Source organism: Grammomys surdaster, unplaced genomic scaffold (genome assembly GCF_004785775.1).
Source record: "Grammomys surdaster isolate TR1022 unplaced genomic scaffold, NIH_TR_1.0 141, whole genome shotgun sequence".
NCBI classification, from domain to species: Eukaryota; Metazoa; Chordata; class Mammalia; order Rodentia; family Muridae; genus Grammomys; species Grammomys surdaster.
In genome coordinates, this window is record NW_021604599.1 from 5,281,869 (window position 1) to 5,289,950 (window position 8,082).

At 44.4% G+C, this 8,082-nt stretch overlaps 1 pseudogene; it reads right to left on the bottom strand.

The window, feature by feature from the left end:
* The window catches only part of LOC114618335, a 12,791-nt pseudogene extending 12,515 nt beyond the window's left edge, over nucleotides 1–276 (bottom strand).
* Between the last annotated feature and the right edge of the window lie 7,806 nt (nucleotides 277–8,082).

The window sequence follows — 8,082 nt, forward strand, 5'->3', positions numbered from 1 at the left end:
TCTCTCTCTCTCTCTCTCTCTCTCTCTCTCTCTCTCTCTCTCTCTCTGTGCCTCTGCATTCCCAGATTGCCTTTATAATGTTTTCCCTCCAAAGAATGGGAAGGCTACCTTTGTTTTCTTGTCATAAAGAGGGTTTGTGAGAGAACATTTACAAATACCTGCTAATGAGCACAAAACTGCAGCATCTTCAGGGGAATAATAATCTACTAAGCCTTGCTCAAACAAAAAGGTTAGGCTTCTACTATGCGTTGCTACATCTTACCAGATTCTCTGCATGGTTGCACATTACTCAATGACGATGAAAGGTACAGACCTCTTCAGAATTGGATAACTTTGAAGAATCCTGTAAATACCTTGCATTCTATGTAAAGGAAGTTTGAGGCCAGGGAGATGTTTCAGTGGCTAGTGGCACTTGCCATACAAGCCTGATGACCCACGTTTGATGCTTGGAACCCACACAAAGCTGGAAGGAGAGAGCAAATTCTTCCACAAAGTCGTTCTCTGACCTCCACATGCATGGTGTGGCATGTGTGTGCCCTCAAATGCATATCCTGTACACATACAAGAACGCACTCCTATAATAATAACAACAACGATAAAACTAAAGATAAAAGGACGTTCAAAATATTTTTGCTTATTTCAAAGTTTTCTTTTCATGTTTCTTTCCAGCATATTTTAACTGTAGGAATTTGAAATCTGAAGGGAAAGATTGTAACACCAAGCTTAGGACAAGAGAATGGGATTAATTGTGCACTATCATGCTGTTATTGTGTGAGATAAATTTTACATTATCTAAATTTTTACTTGTTTAATAACACATAGACTGTATTAATATATGCAGACTCCTACTCATACACATGTCGTACTTAGACAAAGGATTTCATCCATTGCTCTTGGGAACAGAGAGCCGATACTTCGAGCCCGACAGTCATAGCCCAGAGAGCCATGCCCCTAGAACGCAGTGTTTGGATTCTGTAGAAACACATCTAATAGATTGTGTCCTCCATTTACTTGTAAAGACACCATTAAGAGGCAAACATACAGAACTGAAATTATGTGACTTGGAGGGCAATCTTGGCCTGGAGTGCACTCATTTCCAACCAGCTTCTATTCCCTCAACCATGTTCCACCCTTGAAAGACTTTCAGTGCAAACAAAAGGCTTCCATCCCTTTCTCAGAATGCTCCCCCCAGGAAGGGCACACTCTTATACTCTACTCTCTTTTCTTGGAGTTCCGGGGAATCAAAATCTCCAGGGGGAGCCTGCCCCAAGCCACCTGGAAAATTTTTAACTTTCCCAAGCAAATCTAATTAGTATTAAGGGCCAATAGCCCTGCATTTGGTTGCAGCTCATTTTAAACACAGACACACACACACCACACACACACACACACAATGAGAAGACAAGATCATATGAGAATTAAGAAGATATGCATGAGCAGACTATATGTATTAAAAGCAATTTTTAGCTCAGAAAGATGATGGACTGTGCCCAGAGCTTCTCACCTGCTCACTGATGGAGCCAGGAATCAAACCCATGTAGCAAGCAGATTGTGACTGTCACTTCTGGGTAATTATGTCCCATGTGACATAGTCTCAGCTTAATGAAGTCTCACCTCTTGCCACCCAACTAAGTGAAACCCTGCTGAGTGAGTTTAACCCGAGTTTAGCCTTGATACCTGATCACTATCCATATCTGACCAAATTCTTCCTCTCCTGCCTCCAGATGATGTCTGAGCAAGAATCTTGTTGGATCTGTTCAGCCAGAATCTGATGACTCTGATGAAAGTCTTAGTGACTTTGCACCTACTGTTGCTTGCTATAAATTTTCAGTTTTCTTTATTCAGAATTGAGCCCTGTTTCTCTTTCCTATAACAGAACTCCATGATAATATACTGCATGCTCGTCTTCATAGTCCAGTGTCTTCTTAGCTTTCCTTTCCTGGGCTCTTAGTCTTTTGTATTTTGCTATTGTTTGTTGTTGGTACAGCGTCTCAATCTGTAACCCAGGCTGGCCTGGAACTTACTACGTAGCTTGGCTAGGAGCTCGTGACAATCCTCCTATCTCAACCTGTTGAGTGCTGAGATTACAGTTGAGTCACCATGCTTTCTTTCAGCCCGCCTTTGAATAAGTTTCTCAATAACCATTAGTTTATCACACAGTCCATGGAGATTCTCCAGGCAGGCTTAATCTAATCTCAAGAGCCCTTTAAGAGCAGTCAGTAGCAGAAGTTAGGAAGATCCAAGATATATGGGAGTTTGATACAGAACACTTCTCCACTGTAGCGTCTGAGAGCAGTTAAGAATAGAGAACCTTCACGTCAATGACTGCAAAAAACTGGATTTTCCCAGGAACCTGAGTGGCTCCAGAGGAAGCAGCGGTCCATATAAATCCTCCAGGTAAAACCTAGTCAATCTTAACTTCTCCTCAGTCGTGAGATCCTAAGCAAAGAATCTAGTCATACCCCTCAAATTTCTCATCTACACAACTGTGAGATAGAGTTTAAAGCTGTTGAATTTGTTCAGCAATTGAAGCGTTTGTCGGAGTCTCTTCCACAGTACTATATTAGGTATCTCCACAGCCTGACAGGACAAAGGTCTTTCTGCTTGCCTTGTGAGGGCTGGAGTGGTTTAGAAGGGGGCTGGGGATGTCAAAGAATTTGAGATAAGCTCTTACCTCTGGTAATCATAAGCACATGGTCATTGCTGAGTGGGTGCTAAGAGGCAGGCTGACTGAAAAATCGAAATAAAAGGAAAGTAACATGATTGGCCCTAGTTATGGTAGAGGAGAACATTTACTGTAGATAAAAGGGAGAGCATAGCCAGAGGCAGGGACAGCTGGGAGAGTTCAGAGTGGTCAAGACCACGGGCCATGTGAGGAGACTTAGGAGGGGAAGGGAGAGTCGAGAGAGGAGAACCAGGTGCAGCAGCCAGAAGGCTCAAAAGAGAGCAGATGAAAAAACCAGGTAACCAGTGCCGGGATCCAAACCTAGGAAACTACCTGCTGTCCTAAGAGAACCTAGGAAGTTACCTGCTGTTCTAGAAAGCCTAGTCAGTACAAGGTTAAGAAAGGACGTTCACGGGTCTCGGCCCCAGGAACTTAAAGAACGTCTGGCATTTCCTGGGAGCTGGTGACAATGGGATGGTCTAGGGCAATAAGCATTCAACAGTGGGATAGCCCTAAGCAATGGCCCTCACCCAAACTTCCTGGTTTGCTGTGTCTTTATAACCTGGACCCAAAATTAAAGTTTCAGAGCTTGATCAGAACCCCAGACTTGCTCTCATTCCCTGTGTCTCTTGTCCCTTCATTCATTTGCCCCTTCCCTAAGGTCTCGTAGAATCCCCGAGGGCCAGGGCAGGTTCTCTTAGGACAGCAGGTAGTTTCCTGGGTTTGGCTCCCAGCAAACGGGGGAAAGAACATCTGGGGAAGTGGAAGCCCAGCCTTTGGGCTAGAGAAGTTTAGGGTAGAGGTAGTAGGCAGGAGGGCCCTATAACCAGTTAGGAGAAACTGGCAGCCAGGTCGGCTTTAATAGGTTAAATAGACGTCTCAGCCCATTAGTACCAGGCTTGAAACCTAATACAGGCATTGTAACTAGATGCTTGCTTTTGTTACTTGCCTGGATTCTTGATGGCTATAAGCTATGGAGAGTTCTCTTATTTATCAGATGAAGAAATGGTGACCTAATAAGATAAGGGGGTGGTAGGAGGTGGTGGTGCAGAGGGTCAAATGAGTTGTTTAACCCTTATGGCTTTGCGCTCATGGTATTCAATGTTCTTCTACTTATGGTTGGGGCTGCTATAACAAGTGCCACAGACTGAATGGCTTAAACAACAGAAAGCTGTCTTCCATTTCTGGAGTATCAAGTCCTAGATCATGTTTCAGTGGTGTTGGATGCTTCTGGGGACAGAGTCGGATGTTTCTCTAATTCTCTCTTGTTTCTTGGAACTTGTTGATAATCATTGCTATTCCTTGGTCCATCGACCTGTCAACTGATCTCCTGCCTTCATTCTCACGTATCATTTTTCCCAGGCATGCCTTTACGCCCTAGGGAAAAATTTCTTATTCCTTCTGAGCACAGGTATGTGGGATTAGGACTCATACTAATGACCTCATTTGAATTGGATCACCTTCCAAGACCCTTTCTCCAAATGAGTTGTATTCATAGACCCAGAGAGTAAGGACTCAGTGTGCTGGTGAAGAACACATTACAGCCCCATCCTGAACCTCAAACTGTGGTTCTTATGTAAACGCAAGAGATACACAGTTCTCTGCAGCTGTGCATTGCCTTGTTCCATTAATATCTAATGTGGAAATTGGTATTAACATGCAAGCCATCTGAGAAGGATGAAAGGGAACCTGGGTTTTCTTCTCTTGGCTGTTCAGTCATCCTGTTTCTTGGCACTCTATCCCATCCCTGTAGGCACTTCTGGCCTCTTAGAATCCTATAGGAAGGAAGTTCTCAAATGCTCCTGAGAGGTCACTCTGATTAGCTTTGTGGTCCCAGATCTATCTCTGCCATGCACAGCTGAGGACAGAGCGGCCTCTCATTTGCTTCTGGGCCCGACGGTAGCTTCAGGGTAGATGAGGCTTCTTAGGAGGAAAGGGGAATCTGGACCCAGGTTAGAAGTTAAACAAACATTAATGACTTCATTTGACCTTCCTGGCAGAGGGCCTTGTTAATTGGAAGATGCTCTATTATTTGTCCTTTCTCTGCTCTCAACGAGGCTATAAGTATGCTGAGAATTTTATGTATAAATTCATACATCATTTTCACTGTCAGAATTTTATGCTTGCACCATATTCTGCAGTTTGTAAAACATTTTCTCCCGTGATCTTTGCTGAGAGAGTCATTTCCTTCCATTTTGTAGGTGGACAAATTGATCTGTTTTAAAATAATTTATATTTGATGGAGATTCTATTAATTTTGCATTGCTGCCAGGGACATAATACTAGACAGAGACAACTTATTTAAGTTCATAGTTGCAGAGAGATTTGAGGCCATGGCAGGGAAGGCACCTGCATGTCTCTGTATCATGAGTCCTGATGAGTGTTCATGTAGTCATCGACTAGAAAGCACAGAGAACAGGCTGGGACTAAGAGGTGGCCTGAATGACTGGCCCTGGCTTGAACTTTGGAAGCTAGGAAATTAGGAAGTTGCTGGTAAACAGAAACATGAGATGCAAAGGCCCCCATGACAGATGGCTTCAACCGAGCTACCCATAGTGGCAAGGCAGTTCCACTTCAGGCAACTGTCACCACATGGAATGGAAAGAGCGACTGACCTCCAGGGATACCCAGGTAGAGGGCAACAGTGACCCTGTAGCTATCTCCCTGTGCCTTGGAACAGGTGACCTGCTACAATGAACCAAAAGCAAGAGAGGGAAAAGGGTAAAACAGTTTCTGTGCTTATGATGTCATCTGGTGGTATTGACCTCCGGCTACAGAAACAGTCACTAACCTGATAGGACTGAGATAGAAGCCAAGACTTGTACTCTTTAGTAACACCTCCCGTCACTAGCTCCCTCTACTCACCCCTATCTCCAGGGTCTTGACACATAACCTAGGTTTGCAATCCTCCTGCCTTGGCCTCTCAAATACTGGGATCACATGTGAGTGCCACACCCAACTCAATCCTGCGAATTGCCTACTCTGCCCCAGAGCACTATGTCTTTGTGGAGCCCAGGCAGGCCTCCTTTCCCCTTTGCTCACATCATTCAGGCCCTTTCCTCAGACTTGGGCTACACATAATTTAATGTCTCTCCAAACTCCAGTCCCTGCTGCCTTTTGATTGAGCAGGAAGGACCTCACCCTGAAGCTGGGTCCTCCAGACCCCCAAAGGCCTGAGGAAGAGCTCTGAAGCTTCCTAAAGAAACTCTTGATTTTTGCTAAAACAAGGAATTGGGGAGCCAGACAGAGAGAGCCTGATGATTGGTATAGAAATCACTAGAGAGAGAAAACTCATTTTTTGAGTTTCTTCCAACAGGAAGAAAGTAAAGCTTTCAGCTTGTTATATTTTCTTTCCAACAATTCCTTTTAAGAGCCCTATTACCTGCTATGGTTTTCCCATCATATTTACGAGGGAATTGAAGCCCCACAGGGTTAAATAACCAGCCTAGGTCTCAAGGTAAGAAAGAGACAGAACTTGACCTTCTATGTGGAACCTAAGCCACAGGCTGTGGCTTTCACAGTAGCAGGCACCTAGCATACTAGACTACCTTCTAGATGCGGGGCAGACATTGTCTAATCCCAAGAAATGAGTCTCACTGGGCCAATCTATGAGTTGACAAACAGGCTTAGCAAGGTTAAGTGTCCTGCCTAAGGACATCAGCAGAATGTGGCAGGACTCAAGAGGAATTTGGAAGGTCTGTGGAAAGTTTTTCATCTTCCAGTGTCCTCGAGGGCAGAGAGAGAACATTAGGCATTTGTTACTTCAGAAAACTTGTCCTTAGTGTCTCAGTGCTTTACATCTCTCATAAGCTCTGTTGAGATGTATCCAGGGCAACATGCCTCTCCTACCTTCCACACACAGCTTTGTCATGGCCATCTGCCCTAGGGCCAACAGGACATCTCACCACCTCTTCTTCATGCTTGTAATAGTTCTATAAAAGCCTGGTCCACAGTAGTATCACTCAGGCCTCAGACTCTCACTCCCACATCCCCCTAACAACAATCCTCATACACTTTCCACATTCTACAACCCTTCTGTGGGATGTCAATCACCCATGACAGCACTTGCATTCCTTACCTTGTCCTTTCATGCTGGGTGTCCTCACTACCTGTTTGTGTTAATTTTCTACACTCCTCCCCCAACTGCCCAAAGATAGGGCATCTCTGTATATCCCTGACCATCCTGGAACTTGCTCTGTAGGCCAGGCTGGTCTTGAACTCAGAGAGATTTCGTCTGCCTCTACCTTTCAAGTGCTGAAATTAAAGGTGTGCACCACCACTGCTAAGCTTGTATTGGTGTTCTAAGAGAAGGCACTACTGGATGGGACAAGCTTTCATTTTATGGAATGAGTCTTTGCCTTATAGGGTATGTAGCATCTTCCAACCACCTGTCCGTTGAGTATCAGGTATATTCTCTGGTGAAATGCCAATGGCTGTAAGCTTCCTGGCTCCCCACTGTGAGCCTCCCTCTCTTGTATCTTGTAGTCCTCTCTGGAAATGCTGATATTCTATCCAGAGGCTTCTGCTTACTTAACCTGGAGTAAAGCACGTATCCTCCTAATTCCTTATTACTGCTTCCAGATCATTTTGTGATCCTTCTTTCCTGTCAGTTCCAAGCCAAGCTGAAAGGCAAGTTATTAGATCTCCATGCCCAGTAACAATCATCACCCAGATCCTCCCTCTAATTTCTTGTAGAGTATGAGCTGGCTCTTTGGGAGCCTCTCCAACCAACATCTCTGTACTATTTAGGGATTATCATGTCTACCAAGATGTCATTACAATATCCTTTGTCTCCGACCTCACTTTTGATGCTTTTGTCTGTTCCCTATTTTAGACACCCACTCTCTGTCTGGCTCTAGATTGCCCCATTCAAGGACAATAACCAATCAAGTTGGTTGCAAATGCCCTAGTTTTTGATCACCCCTTCTGTTTCTTCTAGTTCACTCCCTGCAACCTCTGAACATGATAATTCTGAGTGTACCAGGATCTTTTCATAACCTTTCCATGCCCTTGCATTGCTCCCAGATATACTGGGGCCATGAGGTCACTCCTGGATGGGATAAATCTCTTTGGGGAGGTGGGGCAGGGTTTTGTTATGTAACTAACTGGCCTGGAACTCTAGACTTTCTCCTGCCCCAGCCACAGATGTGCTAAGATTATGATCCATGAAATACAACTGGCTGCAAATCTTCCTTTCAAGGGCTGCTCTCTGGCTGTGGATGCTCATTTTTGTGAGAAATACTTGATGTTTCCTCTTGCCCCCAGGCATCTGCAGAGCTAGCTTCTCTTCAAATCATCTCCACAGGGAAGCCTACCCTCCTTCTCTTATTTAAACTTGAGATCCGCTCTTCTTCTTCTTCTTCTTCTTCTTCTTCTTCTTCTTCTTCTTCTTCTTCTTCTTCTTCTTCTTCTTCTTC